Genomic DNA, 17,712 nt, shown 5'->3' on the forward strand with positions numbered 1-17,712 from the left:
GCACAACTGATGAAGGCTGATTTTTTAACACGCACCATTTTTCTCCACACAGACAGAAGATGGACTTCTAACAACAAGATCAAGTTGAAACCAGGTGAGAGCTCGGCTCGACCACAAGAAATGTCTTCAATTAATCGTCAGCACTAACCACTTTTCCATTATCAGTTAAACGTTTAGTTTTATTATGACTTCATTTTAATAAATGTGTTTACTTTTAATAAAGCTTTTAAATTTAAATACAATCTGTGTTTTTTGGTCCTCCAGACTAGAGTGACTGAACGAAAGGTTTTGCAATTTTTGCAAGCATGAGTCCAGATAGAACACTTCAAAAGACATTATGGACAATCCCAGAGGACTGCACTAAGTTGATAGAGCTATTGCTGACTAGAATCATGGGAGTTTCGCCAACCGTGCAATCTTAGTTAGCTACACAGACAGACTAATAAGAATAATCTAGTAATACCACAGGGAGTCATAGTAGAGGCAGGATAAGAATTTAGATACAGTCTACAAGAAGAGCAAAGACAATTTTGAAAAAATTCAAATGAGGAACGCTAGGAAAAATAGGTACTAGTCTAAAATGAAAACTTACTGGGGCCAGCAGAGGAGCCCTCGCCTGCCCGATCCTGGCCCTGTTGATGAACAGCATCCGCCGCCTGCTGCTCCTGTGTCCTCCTCTCGCCCCTGGGGGGAGCTGACGTACAACATGAAAGAAAGAACAGAAAACATGGATGATTGTTGCTTGTCAATGTCAACCAAATCAAACATTTCAAAAGAACAATAACAAAATATTTCCGCGAAATTATATTGATTATGGTTACTTTTTATTTATTTGCGGACCTGTGACTTCGAAAGTCACGTAACTCACTAAACAAAGTACTGAAACGTTCACCTAGGACTGGCAGGCAGCAGTCCGCAGGCAAGACGCAAAGTGACAGACAAACTCCATTGTGATTTCAGTCAGATCAGTGACAACACTAACAGTTGCCTGCTACATTACCAGTCATTTAAATAGTCAAACTATCAATCCACCGCCACTATTTTTCTTATTGTCAGGGTTACAAAGGAAGGGGCAGATTTAAGCCCTTGCGGCTCTTTTGCGCCGTTCTTGCGTGACTTTTGTGACGCAGCAGCTAAACAAAAAAGGGCGCCATGGTGCGGCGTATAATATTATAACAACGTGACGCATTTGGGAGATGCATCCCGTTATAAAGCCCTGCGCCATCAGGGGGCGTTCCGGCGCAAGGGAGGGCATTCCTGCGCTGGAACACATCCTAATAGTGGCTGAGGGAAATCTACAAAATATCAATCAGTCACCTTTAGGACAATGATGCGTCACACAAACCCTGCACCTGCTTGAAGCAGACGTACGGCTTGACCCAGCATTGGGGAGATAGGGTACCCCAGAGCATTGATGGAGCTGCGCCATCGTTGCGACGCAACTCCAGCAGTAAAGCTTCGGTGACGTTTTGGGCCCATGGGGAGCCGCATTGCAAATACGGCGCACCATGTTTGGTGGTGGTAGCGGGCCGCACAATTAATGGCGCATCCCTGCTACTTTGCAGGGATGCGACGGTAATTGCAATTCTGCCCCTTAGGGGCATACTTACTTACGCGTTCTGGCGCATCTCCAGAGATGCGCCAGATCAAATGCGTCACGCAAAACTACCCTTGCGACACGGCAGATGTGCCTCATTTACAATGCGGCGCGCCCTGGCGCAAGGGTAGGCACTTGCGTGACGCATCTCGTCACGTAAGAGCGGCGCATCGCTGGAGTCACGTCGCCAACGCAATGCAACTCCAGTAATGCTCAGGGCCACCCAATACTTTACATGCTGTGTCAGTCCTTTCGCCTGCTTCGAGCAGACATAAGGAATTGAATTGACGTAGCAGCGTCGCAGAAGTGCCTGCGTTAAATCTTGTAGATTTCACGCAGGCAATTTTGCGAGGCGCACAGCCGCTGGACCGCCCACCCTGCGTACTAGGAACGCACCCATTGTGGTGCAGGCCCATGGCTTTATAACGTGACGCATCTCCCTAGATGCGTCATGCTGTAAATGACTTGCAGGGATGCGGCACGTTTACGCCGCTGTTGCGTCACGCAAGGCAACGTAAACGTGGCGCAAGGGGCTTGTAAATGTAATCTGCCCCCTAGTGTCTAGCATTACGCAGTTCTGTTAAGTACACTCATACATAATAGTTACTCAGGCCAATGAGACCACGAAATAGAAAACAAATAAGCATAGTAGCAACCCCACTGAGAAGGAGAGCAGTGCACCTGAAATGCACAGAAGATTTTGAAATATAATTTAACTACAATGTAATCGTCATCAGCGGCATTATTGGCTTGCTCCATGTAAAAAACAAATATTTGCAATACAACAACACAGAGCAGGAGAAAACATCATAGTAGTGAGTGATTAAATGCCAATGGCTACTACTACTCACCAAGCCCGGGGATCTCCAAGCCGAGCTGGTCCAGCAGGTCGCGCTCGCGGTCCAGGAGGTCCGTCCAGCGATGGGTGACCTGGCTGTAGGTGCGCTGGACCCCGTAGAGGTGGGATATGGCCCAGCACACCTTCTCCCACCGCTTCCGGCGCTCCCGCATGTTATAGCCGCCGGCCGCGATCCTGCCGCCTCCCGCGATGGTCCTGGGCAGGCGGCGCTGGACGAAGTAGACCAGCGCGCCCACTTCCTCCGGGCTGAATATCTCCCGGCGCGTCACCTGCTCCCCCCTCGATCTCACGCCTGCTGTCCTGCCACTGGGTCCAGCACTACTCCCCGCCGCCGCTGCGGCCCTCAAGTGCCTGGGCAGCTTCACGGCGCCTGGCTTGACCATGGTCTGGGCAGGTAAGGTAGGAAGAAGTAGAAAATTAAGAAAGAATAGGATAGGGAAGAAGAAAAGAAAAGAGTTTACAAAAGTAGTTTAAAAGTAAAGAAAAATAGCAGAAAAGACAAAAATATACAGCTAGGAAAAGAGAGGGATAGATAAGAAGCAAAATCGTAAAAAAAAAACTGAAAACAAGCAAAGGATGGGAAAGATATCAAGAGGATTAAACACCATGCCCAGACACAGGAAATGAATGAAAAACAAGATGGCCGGCGCCCGTTTCCGAGCGCGAAAGTCAGTTCGCGCGAGATTTTCCTCGCGATCTCGTGCGAACCTCTAGATTTCCCGCGCGATCTCGTGCGAACCTCTACTCGCAATGCGCTTACTGCGCGAGATTATACATAGCGGGCGGAAACGGAAATACGTCACGCAAACAAAATGGCCGCGCCCGTACTCGACCTTGGGGTAAATTCGCGTGTTGCGCTGCAAGCGGCTCGCGAATACTGCAAAAAAACTCGCGAAACAACAAGCCGCAAAAAAATAAAATGCTCATTCGCACGAATTGGCGGCTTCCGCGGTCGGTTTCGCACGACGCCGCGCCCCGCGAATAGCGCGAAAAAAACCGCAAAACGATTTCAGCAAAAGCAAAAGCAATGAGCAGGTGCAAAAGGTCAACCTCATGATTTGTAACGATTCTTTGTATTGCTTCCTGAGGGGGCCCTCCAGAATTCGGTTGCCTGCTTGCAACTATTGTGTGACCCTGCTCTGACCTTAACTGTATGCCACAAAGGTCCTGATTTACAGCTAAAGGAGCAGACAAGCAGGTGCCAGGCTGGAACTTTAAATTCTTTCAGTGACACATTAATTAGCCCCTAATTCATTATTGTCAGTTGGGGCAGGGCAGGTGTTGTAACTAATTTTGCAACAATGAAAGCACTTAGCAAGTGCAAAAGATCACTAATCAGGGCGCACTAAGGAAGCAGGTGCCAGCTAAAAAAATATTCTGTGACACATTAATCAGCCCCAAATTAATTCAGGTCACTTGAGGCAGGGAAGGTGTGCTTTGCTTTGCCGAAAATAATGTACACTGGACAACCAGAGGGTGTGGTGATGAAACAGAGGGTGGCATGGGTGGGCCAGAGGGTGGCATGAGTAGTCAGAGAGTGGCAGTGGTGACAGAGAGTGGCAGTGATGAAGAAGAGTGTCCCAAACAGGCTGGACATGTAGAAACAACAAGTTCGCAAAACTTGCGACCCGACAGGTAAGTTCGCAAATTGCGAAATTGTAAAAACCCTCGCGAACTGGCAGAAACACGGGCGAACACAAAAAAAAAAAAAAATCCGCAAATTCGCGGGAATTCGCGGATTTTGCGGATTGCGAATCCGCAAATCCGCAAAATTCGCGAACGCGAGATCCGCAAAATTCGCCCATGCTTACTGTTCGTGCCTTCTTTCTTCTGGGAGTGTTTGCAAGGAAGAGATGATCGGATCTTAACACTCTATTGTTGGCCTTAAAGGGAGTGATCAAGTCTCTCAAAATGGGGGGGCCTTTGCCCTGGAGAATTTTGTGCGATATACATAGGGACTTGAATTTGATTCTTTCCCGGATTGGGAGCCAATGGAGGGATCTCAGGGCGGGTTTAGCTGAAAGTCGTTTTTTGGTTCCTGTGAGCAGTCTGGCTGCCGAGTTGTGGATGAGTTGGAGTTTGTTTATGACAGTCTCTGGTGCATCGTAAGGATGAGACTCTGAATGAGAGGCTTTCTGGAGTGGGGTGGTAGAAGAGGGAGGATTTTCTGTGCGGTGCGAAGTAGGCCAAAACACACACCAGTGGTTTTCTTGGCTTGGGTTTGAAAGGTGAGGTCCTGGTCGAGCCAGTCGCCAAGACTTTTTATTTCTTTTTTTGGAAGGGGGGCTGGTCCCATGCATGTCGGCCCCATGGATTTGGGGATGGATGTTGCTTTGTAGCCCAACAGCTCCGTTTTATCACGTTGAGTTTGAGCAGGGATTTGTTCATCCAGCTGAAGATTTCTGAGAGGCAGGACTGTAAGTTTTCAGGAGGGTGGCCTGACTAGTTTAGTAAGACGACCAATTGTGTGTCGTCTGTGTATGTGCTCAGTTTGATCCCGAAAGGGACGATGATATCCTCCAGTGGGGACATGTATGCATTGAAAAGTGTAGGGCTCAAAGACGAGCCCTGCGGCACCCCACATTTGAGCGGGATTGCCCTGGAGCGCACACTGCCTTCAGAGACCAGAAAGGTTCTATTTTCTATGAATGATTTTAGCCATGTGAGGGCTGACCCCGTGACTACCAGGCTACTAAGGTGCTGAATGAGGATACGGTGATCAACCATATCAAAGGCTGCACTTAGGTCCAGGAGGAACACAGCTGCTGAGCCTCCTGCATCCAAGATCTGCATTGCCTCTTGTACCACTGCTATCAGGGGGGTGTCTGTGCCTTGGCCGGGGCAGAAGCCTGTCTGAGAGCAGAGTAGAAGTTCATCGGCTTCGAGGAAAGCGGACAGTTGTTGATTAACACATTTTTCCGCGACCTTGGTAATTCCTGGTAGTAGAGTGATAGGCCGGTAGTTGGTCTTCTCTAGTGGGTCCAGATGTTTGTTTTTTAAAAGAGCTCTTACTATGGCTCTTTTCCAGTTCGGCGGGACAGTGCCTTGAGAAAGTGAGGCGTTAATTAAATTAGTGGCTACTGGGGTAATAGTTGGTGTCACTAGTTTTAGGATATTGAGGGGTGCAGGGTATAGAGGGGAGCCGCTTTTTATTGACTCAAGATTTCTGGGGAATCCCTCCATGGTGATAGGAGAAAATGAGTCTAGGCGAGGCGTGGCGTTTGGGGGGATAGGGGAACTAGGTTCTGTTGGTTGATCTATGGTTGGGAGGCTTTTTAGAATTTTTAGAATTTTCGTTGAGAAGAATTCTGCAAGTTCATTGCATCTAAGGCCTGAGGTATCGGGGGTGGGGAGCGGATCTGGGATTTTAAGAAGTTCTTTAACAATGTGGAAGGACTCTCTAGATGAGTTTGTGGAGGTTCGAATTTTCTCATCGAAGAAGGCTGCCTGGGTGGTTTTAAGGGAAGCTTTGTAGGACCTGATGGCTGCTCTGTATTCTGTTTTCTTACTGATGGGCTAGTTTTTCCTCCAGGAGCGCTCTAACTTTTAGCATTGTTTTTTTTTGGTCCCGGAGTTCAGGGGTGACCCAAGGGGATTTGAAGGGTCTACTTTTTTTAGGTATTGTTTTCCTGGGCAAAACTTGATCGAGTGAGTTTTCCAATCCAAGATGTGAATTTCTTGTCTGCTACCAGGGGTTCTGAGTTGTGTGTGGGGGTCGTAAGCTCTAGTTGGCGTCTCCAGTCATCCAGGGGAAGTTTGGACCAGGGCCGTTCTGGATTGCTTGTAGGTGGTGGCTGGGGGGTCTCAGTGATGATTTGCCAGGTGAATGGAATTAAGAAATGATCAGACCATGGGATGGGTAGTGGCTCCCTGGGTTCTAATGCAGTGATGTTAGAGAAGATCGGGTCTAAGAGATGCCCTTTTACATCGGTGGTGTGAGGGTTTTTAAGGTGAAGCTCGTAGGACATTAGGTCAAGTGTTAATTCGCTTGTACCTTTATCTGCGCCGTTGTCGAAGTGTAGGTTTAAATCACCCAGCAGTGTGAAGTTGGAAGAAGTGCTGGCTCGGGAGATGATGGTCTCTAATAGGGAGCTGCAGAATTGCTCTAGTGCACCCGGGGGGTGGTATAGGAGGAGACCTGAAAATGTTTTTGTGGGGAGATCTGGATAGTAAAGTGGGCGTTCTCGCAGTCTAGGATAGGACTATCTACTAAACGACAGGAGAGATTGTTTTTATAAATAATCCCAATCCCCCCGCCCTTGTTGCTTGATCTATTGAGGCGCTGAATGAGGTATCCCGGGGGGAGGGCGTGAACTATGTCAGAGTCGGAGTTAGAGGATAACCAGGTTTCTAATTTTGTGTCATGAAGAAGTAGGGAGATTTCCAATGAGTGTTTGGGCAGGGATATGCAGTTCAGCAGGGCCATGCTAACTAGTGTTTCGGTGTGGGGTGGGGTTTTCTCTGTAGATAGAGAGTATTGGCAGTGGGCGCAGACACTTTGTGGTCCCTCTGGGGTAAGTGAATGGAGGCATGCGGAGTTTGCGGATGGTCTCCATTGGAGAAGTGTGTACCGTGTGTAAGTGATGGGGGCAGGAGAAAGGTGGGCAGATGTTCCTGGCCCTGGGCTCGGTCTGGTGCGGACGGGCGCAGACGGGCTTGACTTTGGCGCGCCATCTACGTGCCCTCTGCGCGCATCCACTGCGCTCGCCTTGGTGGGCATGGGGTTTTAAGCTCTAGCGCTGAAGCCTAGAGCGGTAACCTTGCTGCACACGGGCACTTCTGGTCTGCATAGCCTTCTCTCCACTCAATCGGAACACACCGTGGTGGACCGGGGAAGCGCAGCCCGGTGCCCGTGAGGAAGGAGCAAGGGGTGAGTTGGTTTTTAAAACAAATTAAAATAGGTGCAGTGATTTTAAAAGTATGCTTCCTTGAGCTTCCAAGTAGCGATCAAGGTGTCCTGAGAGTGAGGGTGTGTGGGGATAGTTCGGCACGACAGCAGAGTGAGCAATAGGGTTGCGGGGGCCTTCTGCGCGTACTCCTACCTTACACTGACTCTCACTTACTGATTCTGTCCTTTCGCTTGTTTCGCCGACATCCATTTGGGTTTATGAGAAATGCGCTTATCACAACACCTGAAATCTACATTAGCATCACTACATTCTCCACCATTAGGCACATTTTGAGCATTGTCAGATGGTAAAACAGCATCATCACTACTGACAGTAAGATCATTTTTGACATTTGATGAATTTGAGTGATTAACAACGCCATTTCCATCAGAATCATCCTCTCTGGTGATATCCCACTCAGAATGAGGATCAGGAGCTGTTCTAAAACAAACAGAATTATCAGACCAGCTTGAAGAGGGAGGATGAAAAATAGCTACTCTTTTAAGATTCCAAACCTTACCATCAGACAATTGTACAGCATTTTAAAGAACTTTGGCAACTCTTAAAGGTTTGAAGAATTGACTTTCACCTTTACTTGTTTTCCAAGGTTTCTTGACTCTAACCCATGAACCAACCTTAATAAGAGTAGTTTTAGTATTATGTTTCTGGTTGTACTTATCATGGTATTTGTTACACTTGTTAACAATCCTTGATCTGATAACTTCAATAGGAACGGTACTGGAAGCAGCTTTCAATAACCACTCCGGATTGCATTTAGTTCTTGCACCACGACCTCTCATTACTTCAAAAGGAGAAACTTCCAAAGAATCTTGAGGAGTGGTTCTATACATCCACATGGTTCTGAAAATGTCTACTTCCCAATCACGTTCATTCTGTACTGCCATTTGAATAGAATTTTTAAATACCCTATTGAATCTTTCAATCATACCATTGCCAGAGGGATTATAGAGAGAAGTGGTCCTGTGTTTAATGCCAGCTCTTTTGAAATATTGCTATATAACGTTAGACAAAAATGAAACACTGTTAACAGAAATTACCTGGACTGGCAAAACTTCCTCAATAAAAGTTCTATCAAGAAACTTCAATACTTCCTTTGAAGTGATCTTGTTCACTACTTTTTTAACTGGCCATCTCAAAAATGTATCAATGAGTGCAATCACGTACTTTCTTTCAGTACCTATGGGATCCATAATGTCAATTGCAAGAGTGTGCCACGCTTTGCTAGGAACAAAAGACTCACCCAATTTTGGTCTCAAGGTAACTAAAGACTTATCAGAATTGCAGCAAGATAAACAATCCTGAACAACTCTTTCAATTAAAACATCATTGCCAGGCCACCAAAACCATTGCTTGACCCTTTGTTTGGTTTTAACAATACTGCAATGTTTTTCATGACAAAGTTTAACCACCTTCAATCTCAAAGAATTAAGGGACAACTTTATCGCCTCTGAAAACAGAACCATTAGAGACAGACAATTCCTGTCTAACTTCCCAGAAGGCTTTAAATATGTCAGGAAGTTTGCTTTTACAAGGCCACCCTTTATTAGTAAAAAATAATAATTGTTGCAAAGTTGAATCCAGTTCATAACTGTTCGAACACCCTTCCTCATTAAAATTAGATAGCCCTTCATTCAAGACTAAAACAGCTTGTTCAACTTCTAAATCAGAGGAGTCACATTCATAATTGTCAATAGGCAACCTTGACAAAAAGTCAGCGATCACATTCCTTTTGTCAGGTACATATACAATCTGGTAATTGTAATCCTGTGATCGCAGGGACAATCTGGCAATCCTAGCGGAAGCATTAATGATACCTTCCTCTGTGAGTAACTTGACAAGAGGTTTGTGGTCCGTGCGTATTAAACAAGATCTGCCCGACACAAAAGATCTAAAATGGTCCATAGCCCATGCACACGCTGGAGTCTCCTTCTCAATGACAGAGAATTTCTCCTCCGAAGGGGACAATGCACGTGAAGCATAACCTACGATATTCTCTTTGCTATCAGATCTTATTTGGGATAAAACACCACCCAAACCTTTATTGCTAGCGTCTACTGTGAAAACATTCTCTAATTCTAGGTCAAAACCTTTGAGTGCAGGAGCCTCAACAATCGCACGTTTAATAATGTCAAACTCTGCTTGGCATTCTGAATTCTAAAAAAACTTAACTCTATTCTAGAGAAGTTGTCTGATGTTGTACATTTTAGAAGAACATTTTTTTAACAAATCTAGAGTAAAACTCTGCAAGTCCTAAATAGGACCAGACTTCTTTGTTTTTCAGATTTGGTGCATCTCGAATTGCCTCTATCAGAGAAGGTTTACTATGAGTTTGACCCAAATACGTGATGGATTTTACAGCAAACTTACGTTTAGGCTGTTCAACAGTTAATCCCTTAGACGCACCTCATTAAGTACTTTATCATGTTAGTTTCTATCTGCTCCAAAAACAAGAATATCGTCTTTGCTTTAGCTTTAATTTTGCTAACAATCTCTGCTGAAGTTTCAGCAACAGCAGCATCTTGTTTTAGTAATTTAGCGCAACGGCTAGACATTTCAGCTTTTCTGACGATACTAAGAATGTTTTTCAATTCAGCTTCTCCATTTATCCACAATCTGTCTTGTACAGCTAGATCTTTATTATGCATAACTACTTGATCTCTGATAAATTGATCAACTAAATGATCAAACTTACAGTCAGCAGCAAATTTCCTATGAGCTGACACATATTGATCAATAGTTTCATTTGTTTCTTGTTTCCTCTGGAAAAAACGGAATCTCACAATACCAATACAAACTTTTGGAGCAAAATAAGTATCAAAATCATTTACAATAGCATCAAATACGTTGACATCACCACCCTCTAATGCTTTGGTCATTTCTTCATAAGCTTTAAGCCCTCCCGGACCTAAGGAATGTAGTAAAAGTTTCTATATTCTCTCAGGAGTCATTTTCCCATCTTTATCAATATTGTCAATAAAGTTAAGGAAATAAGCTTTCCATTCTGACCATTTCATACATGGGTCGGATCCGGCCGGCCAGAATGCCAGAGGGGGCTGGATAGAATAACTTTAACTTGTCATATTGAAGAATGTTTTTTTTTTTTTTTAATAGATTTAGAGCATTACATCAGTGAAAGCTTGGAGCGAGGAGCGGGCATGAGAAAAGGGAACACCATCACAACAACACAAATTACCTACATACATAACAGTCTGGTAGACCCCTTTAAATGTATGAAAATGCAGAGAAAGAGCTTACCCGGTACTGTGACATCACTGTGGTGTAATAATACTTTCAATGTTACCAGCTGTGAAGTCTCAGAGGTTGAAAATAACCCCCACTTTTCACTGCTGTCATTTGTATTTACTTCATCCTCACACAGGACATATTAATCTTTTCTAGTTCGTGATCAATTTCTGAAACTGTGCATATTTTATCTTATATTCCTAAAGTTGTTCCTGAATAGTAATGTTTGTACTAGAATAACGTTTTGCATATTTTATTTTATTTTTTACAAATTGTAGTTGTTGTGCAATATCGTAGTACAATAAACTAAAACACCAAACATTGTGAGTTGTAAATTTCATACAAAACAAAAATGAAGGTCTAAGAGAAAATCAAAGTTCACAGAAGAGAATATTGCTGTGCTTTGGATATCACTGCAGTGCATTGTCTTCACGCACTCAAACACTGTTGTGACCAAGCTTGATATGTTCAATAGTGTAATCTGCTAGCCACAAGAGTCTTCACTTTAACAGCCCAGGACTCCTTGCCGAAACATGCTGATCACTAGTAAACTGCAAAATCCAAACCTAGGATCCGTTATTAAGACACTATCAGCAATCAGGTCAGGATGGCAGGATACAAGTCCAATGCTCTCTTCCTGTTGTTGAAATACCATTGCTTTTGTGAGGGTGGAGCACTGCAGTGGGGTTTGGACCTTCTGTTCCCCAGTTTAAAGGTAATGGAAAAATGATTAGAAGTGTCATCTCATTTACAATAAATCAACATGCATTCCTTCTGTTGTTTTTCATGTGTTCCGTTATTTTTGATGGATAGTTCAATATTCTGACAGTGATTAAAAATACCACTTAATATGCCAACAGACGACACATGTTTCACCTCTTATGGCTATTGAGCCCGGGGCTTTATCAAGGCTTGTTGATATGATTAGTCATTGTTCAAATTGTGGAATTCCGCAACTCGAGGGCGAGCCACAGGCAAGTATTTGTCCGAGGACTTGATGTAGCAGGCAAGGACAATATTATTAGGAAGAGATTTGAACAATTATTAATATTATCAAAGAGCCTTGAGAATGCCGCAGGCTCAATAGCCATAGAGGGAGAAACTATCAGCTACTAGATTTTCTGGCTGCAGGCACAACGAGGCTACAGGGCATCAGCAGCGGGTTCTGTACTCATATGCACATCTGTCTGATTTGCTGGGGTCTGCCCTAGTATTGTTCTGTAAACCAAATCAAGTACAACCCCTTCAGCAGTTGACTCTTAGAATGTAGCAATGGTGAGTAGTCACCAGCTTCTAAGGGAGATAGTGTACGGATGCATCAAGCTCAGAACTCAATAATCACTCAGCACTGGAGTAATATATTGTTCAACCTAGTGTTCGTCGTTGATAAAAAAAAACATAAAGACACTGAAAAAATACTACACACTATGATATGCAAGCACTAATATCCACTCGTGCAGGGCCACTGTACCCATGGTTCAAGGTCCATTTCGCTCCATCTTACCTTGCCTCCACCTTAACATATCTAGGTATAAGATATCGTACTGCAGCTTTGAGTCACAGGAAAAGTTCAGCATATCCCACAGTTTTTTAGTTTAATACTTTTATTTAAGGAGGGAGAACATTATACATAACTTTGAAGCCAATCTATGAGTAATATGACATAAAATAAAGGAGTCAAATAACATAAAATGTCCAATCAGCATATATAGTAATGATAATGCTCATCTTAAGACACTTGTTAGCAAAAGGTGGTCATGGAAACTAATAGAAGAGGAGGAGAAAGGATAGTAAAGTGGGAGGAAGAAAAGGAAAAGGAGAAAAATGAGGAGAAATGACGAATGAGAAAAACTCTGGTGCTCCTCCATCCTTCCGCTGCCTTTGACACAGTCAACCATAACCTCCTGGCAGACCGTGCCCAGGCCACAGAACTGCGGGCCCAGCACTCGAAAGGATTACTTCATTTTTAGGAGACCAATCCCACTCTGTTCAACTCTTCAAAAGTCCATCTAGATTGTAGATTCCCTCCAGGATCCTCCCTATCCCCCCACCTCTTCAACATATACACCCGCTCCTTAGTTCACACGCTGAAAAAAGGAACTGTAAGATTGATAATTATGCAGACGATATGCACTTAGCCTTCAAACTAAATATTACCCCTAAATCTAAAGAGCATTTTCAATCCACAATGCTGTTCATCCATGATCGGATGAACAGCAGCCATTTGAAAATAAAAACTGAAAAAACTTTAGTCATTATCAGTAAAAATACGCTCGAATACTGGACTCACTCATTCTGGCTGCCCGAGCTGGAATATCCACCTTCCCAAATTAAATATCTAAAAAGTCTCAGGATAACCATTGATGTCGATCTATTCATGAAGGCATGAATCGGCTCAGTAATTTCTTCTTCCTTCTTACGGCTCTGCTAAATCAAAAATCTCCAAATTCCTCACCTTTGAGGCTCTTGACCGGTCAGGTATCGCCCTTGTCCTCTCACTGATCAATTATGGCACAGGAGTGGCTACTGTCGGGAAGCAGCAGTGGGGCAGGGTTAAAAGAAAACCAATTACCTGTCAGCCAGCCCGCTGGCCGGCCAGCCACTGCCTCTCCTGCATCCTCTTCCTGGCTTCTTCTCTGCAAAGGAAGCAGAAAACACTCTGCTCCCAGACTACTGATAGCCAATCACAATGCTGCAATGCAGCGTTGTAATTGGTCTGAGTGCCATGGGTCGGTGGTCAGTCAGGGAATGGGAGGCTGGGCATGTTCTCCATGCAAACTTTAATGCTGCCTGCATGGAGAAGATGCAAAGTGTGCATGAATGTTTGGCTTGCCCCAGATGGCCGGTCAAACATTCATGTGCACTTACATACTGGCAACCACTCCTCCCCCTGCTCCAAGAGCAAAGCACATCTGCTCCCCCCCACCCACCGAGATGTCACAGCAGGAAAAATAAAATAATAACGTAAAGTTATTATCATTTTATATTTCCTATTTTTCAATGCGAAAAACAGTGGGGCGACGCTCCTCTGCCTTAGCGGAGGAGCTGCCACTGTTAAGGCATCTTTCTTTATGTTGGCTTACCCAAAGGCCTCATTAAAATACTTCAAATTGTCCAGAACAGGCAGCCCATCTAATTTAACAACCCAAATGTTGCCACATCACCCCCCTGATGAAGGACCTCCACTAGCTGCCTGTAGAACAAAGGATAGTCTTCAATGTTTTGCCATTTTTAAAATCACTTCACAGTAAAAGCCCCCTCCCCATCAACTCCCAAATCCTAAAGTACACATTTAAACACACACTACGTTCTGCCTACTTGAACTTCTTATCAGTCCCTAATTTTCAGAAGAAAAGACTGGGTGGCTCCAAATTTTCATGTATCACCTCAAACTTTGAAACCCTTGAGATAAGATCTGAATCTTGCTACTCAGAATTCAGGAAATCATTAAAAACATGGTTGTTTAGACAAGCATATAACTAATGCACTGCATATTCCATATCTCACCTCCTTGTTCTCACTAGTGCGCTATGAAACTGTTTGGAGTACACATGCTTTATAAACTCAGTAACATAACATAACATAAATATACAATAGTAAAAACAAATTGAACGATGTGGAATCAAGTCAATAATTAAAGAGTAAAGAAAGAATATGGTCGGTATGCAGAGTAATATTTAAAGACAGTATATGGTAACTTGGCAGTTTATTAAGCTTTACCACTTGTATGTAGAGATAAGTATCTGGTAGGTTGTTCCCACAATGCTTCGCGTTTGACAAATAGATAGCTAGAATGTAAATTATGCCAATATAAACGATGGTTATGACAGATCAAGTAGCACCACTGTTGGAGCGTAATAGAGTCTGTAGATTCCCAGGTGGAGGTGACTACCTGTAAACCAAAATTACACCAATCGATGACCTTTTTGATCCCAAAGTTGAGAGAGAGCTTGGGAGACATAAAAAAACATGTGTGGGTATGATCCAGAACTTGTACTCAAAACCCATCTATTATCTTAGCAATTTTAGTTTGAAGTGATGAAATGGGGTATAATAAAGCCTATTATAAAAATAAAAATAATATAGTGTTTGAGTGATGCTGTGGTGTATATTTTCTCCCATAAGATTATAGGGCAATTGAATTGTAAGTTTGATTCCCAGATGAGTTTAATTTTAGATTTGGGTATGCCTGTCCAAATGCTTTTTAATGTTTCATTGACAAGGGCAGCTTCAGAGCGGTTGGTAATAGAGATGGGGAAAGTCTAAGAGTCATGACCCAGTATAAGTGGGGATGAAAGGGAATCAAGTGTGCTTGAGAGCCTAGGTTCCAAAAACTAATATTATTTCAGACAATTAGGTGGTAGCTTAAAGGATGACCAGAGATTCTCAAAAGGAATGAACACATTGTTATGATAGAGCAATTGCTAGATTGTTAATAAATCCCTGTTCAACCACTGTTGGCAAAACAGTGATTTACCAATTTTTTAGTTAACCGTTTGTTGTACCAAATGAGACTTTAAACAAAGTACTCACATGAGGATTGGTGGGCTGCCAAATATGGTTTGAATAATGAACAGGAGTGGAAAATAAGTACAGGTATCCAATACTTAGGTGCATGGGTCATGTAAAGGATGTGCTTGTGAGAGAAGGGAGAAATCATAGGAAGCTCCAATTGGTACCACAATTTGGATGTAGAACCAGGGTGATCGTAAAAAAAGCCTTTAATACCAAAGGTTTTGTGATAGAGGGACACATCAGGGAAATTAATCCCACTTAAGGACTTGGACAACCTGTAGTGAAATATCAGAAGATTTTCCATTTCAGAGATAGCGAGATAATAGTTTATCGATAGCTTTGAAATATTTCCCAGGGATTTGAATTGGTAATAACATAAGGCAAAAGTTATTGATAGGAAGTATCATAATTTTAATTGTATGAAGGCGACCTCACATGACAAAAACAGTGGCAATTACTAGCCCTTTGTCAGTTTAGTAATGCTGGAGAGTAGAGCATCATATTTGTTTTTAAGGTATCCCTAAGATCATTACGGTACCAGACCCACAGGCATTTTATTGTGCCAGGGTTCCAGGAAAAGCCCATTCCAGTGAAGGAGGTTTTGAGACAGAACTTATTCAAATTCATCGCTTCTGACTTTTCTATATTAACTTTATAACCAGACACCTCCAAATATGTTTTCAGCTCTTTAAAGTGGTAGGGAGGATTCCGGCTAGGAATATAAAGAAGTATAATATCCGCATATGCTGTAAATGTAATGTGTATATCTATGAGGTGGAAACCGGAAACATCATTGGAGTGTTTTAGTAATTGCAGAAAGGGTTCAAGGGCAAGAATTAATAACAATTGTGATAAGGGGCAAATGTGCCTCGTGCCTCTATGTAGAGGGACTATATTTATATGCCAGCGACAGTGGGCCACTTCAGATCGGGCCAGTGTAAGGCCTGCGAAACCACTATGCAAACAAAACTTTTCACGTATAGACAACAAACGATTGACCTGGGAGCATTCATGAACTGTAACACTAGTGGTGTGATCTACTGCATTATATGCCCATGCGGTCTGGCCTACATTGGCCAAACTCAACAAAAGATAAAAGCACACATACTTCAAGATCATAGCAGAATAAGATGTGACACCCAAGGTGCACCCCTTGTAGAACATTGCAACACATCAAACCACACGCCTGAGTCCTTGAAATGGGTGGTACTCGAGAAGGTATCTTTAGGCCCCAGAGGAGGCAATATTGGTGCTATCCTGACACTCAGAGAGAGCAAATGGATGACCTGTTTCAATACTGTACATGAGTGTTTGCATGAACAAGATGCTAGTTTTGCACAGTTAGCATGTTTACCGTAATAGAATTTAAGTAGTCTGTAATGTACATATGTGGTACTGTTCTTCATCATTTTTTTCCCCTCTGCAGATCATACTCCGAGGAACTTAACCAGTTACTTTGTTACTAATTTTGGCATATGAAACACTGTTATATGTATAAAGCCACAACGTAGATCATGCCCTTAAACATGTTCTTATGTGCTGCCTTTGTTAATAGCCATAGCTGACATTTTTACATGCTGTTGAATCTAGATAAAATGACTACGGCAACGGAGGTCGGCGGGTCATTTACATTCTTGAGAGACTTATCATGGTCTCTACGGCGCGCATGCACTGTTACTGAAGAGCGACCTCCACCCGAAAATAGTGTTTACTACCTATAACACAGTGGAGCAGCATCCACTTAGACTTTCATGGTGTATTTAGCCTTGACATGTCATTTCTGCTGTCCATCCAGTGCAACAAGTATTTGAAGACTCTCCACACATTCTGAAACGTGAGGAGTGGAAGTCTGGTGGGGTGATTTACCTTACTACCAGCACCGATGAGCTACATTTGAACGAATTTAAGTTAACTTATAGAGCAGGACCGTGACCCATACTTCCCTACAAGCATCTACATTCTTTGCCTTGAAAAAGTCTCTGTGAGACGAAACACGTGTCGGCGGTGTGAGCTGTGAAGTTTTTTATATGCTTATGGATTTACAATAAAGATTTGGAAGAATACATTTTGGCTTGGATCTCTGAAATTTGGAGTTTATGGAAAACATTGGACATTACCTATCTATGATTATGGACTAACATAGGATACACTACGTGGTTTTGATATATTTTGAAACTTTCTCTAGGATGTTCTAGATCAAACAATAACTGTACGATACGGGTAGTGCTGTGTGGACTCCTCTCATTTGTTCTTTGAATCTAAATGTATTAGCAATCTGTGCATTTCTATAATTTTTTAAAACCATGTCACCAGACGATTTTGAGGTATCTTGCCCTAAAACATGTTCGTATGCACTGCCTTTGTCAATAGCCTCAATAGCCGTAGCTGACATTTCTACATGGTGGAATCTATATGTATTAATATTCTGTAAATTTCTATCACAATTTATAACCATGCCCCTAGACAGATTTGAGGTATCTTGCAACCCTCCCTCTAACACCCTATCGTTTCTAGTGAAACCGGCAAATTCAGTCTGTCTTCTGTTTCATGAGGCGCGGGGCACCGCCAGCATCAAGCGGCTGCACCTG

The sequence above is a fragment of the Lissotriton vulgaris genome, chromosome 7 (assembly GCF_964263255.1).
Source record: "Lissotriton vulgaris chromosome 7, aLisVul1.2, whole genome shotgun sequence".
Taxonomy (NCBI): Eukaryota; Metazoa; Chordata; class Amphibia; order Caudata; family Salamandridae; genus Lissotriton; species Lissotriton vulgaris.